Below are 1060 nucleotides of genomic sequence, written 5' to 3' on the forward strand. Positions count from 1 at the left end.
AGCGACCCTGTACAGGGTTTCCGAGGCTGTAAATCTTTACAGGAGCAGAAAGCCTCATCTTTCTCCCACAGAACAGCTGGTAGTTTCGAACTGCTGACCTGGCAGTTCACAGTCTGACCACTACGCTACCAGAACTCGGCTACTTAAATATCTCTCTGGACATACTAATGAGGAAACCCCAATTGAAACTGCCCAATCCTCATTCCTTGATTCCCAAACTCCTACTACATTCTTTACTCAGAAAATGGCAGCGATTTTACTCCCATTGTTCAGGCCAAAGCCCTGGAATCACGTTTGAATTTTTTCTTTCTTTTAGATCCAAGATCCAATTATGTCAGCTAATCCTATTAGTGCAACTTTAAACAATACAGTCAAAATTTGCTACGGTGGCCCAAGCAATTGCTTCAGTAATTAATGCCTTTTGTCTTCTATCCCTTCCTACTAGTCTATCCTCATTCCTATCCCACACCCAATTTTTTTCTCACCATGACAAGAGGAAATATCTGTTAAACAGATTAAATTTATAATAGCTCCTTACTCAACACTTTTCTTGGCCTTTCCTGAATTCCTGAGTAAATAAATAACACTGTTTCCTATCTAGCTCCATTTTCTTGCCATAGCCCTGATACTATAAGATATATTGAAGCCAGTTTCTGTCAAGTCATTTCTGACTCATGATGACCTCATGTGTGTCAGAATAGAACTGTGCTTCATGTGATTTGCAGGGAACTCTTGGTATGGCACTGTGGGTTAATGTGCTGGACTGCAAGGTTCATTTGAACTACAATGTCAGCAGCTCAAGCTCACAAGCTGTCCTCGGCAACCTTATACAGGGTCACTGTGGGTCAGAACTGGCTTTATGGCACTTAGTAACAACAACAGCAACAATTTTCAGAAACAGATCAGTAGGCCTTTATTCTGCAGTACCTCTGGATGGACTGAAATCTCCAACATCTTAATCAGCAGTCAAGTATGTTAAGTATGTGAATCATTCAGGGACTGCCTGGGATATATTGTTGCTGTTGTTATTAAGTGCTGTCAAGTCAGTTCCGACCCATAG

Source organism: Chrysochloris asiatica, unplaced genomic scaffold, assembly GCF_000296735.1.
Source record: "Chrysochloris asiatica unplaced genomic scaffold, ChrAsi1.0 scaffold00074, whole genome shotgun sequence".
NCBI classification, from domain to species: Eukaryota; Metazoa; Chordata; class Mammalia; order Afrosoricida; family Chrysochloridae; genus Chrysochloris; species Chrysochloris asiatica.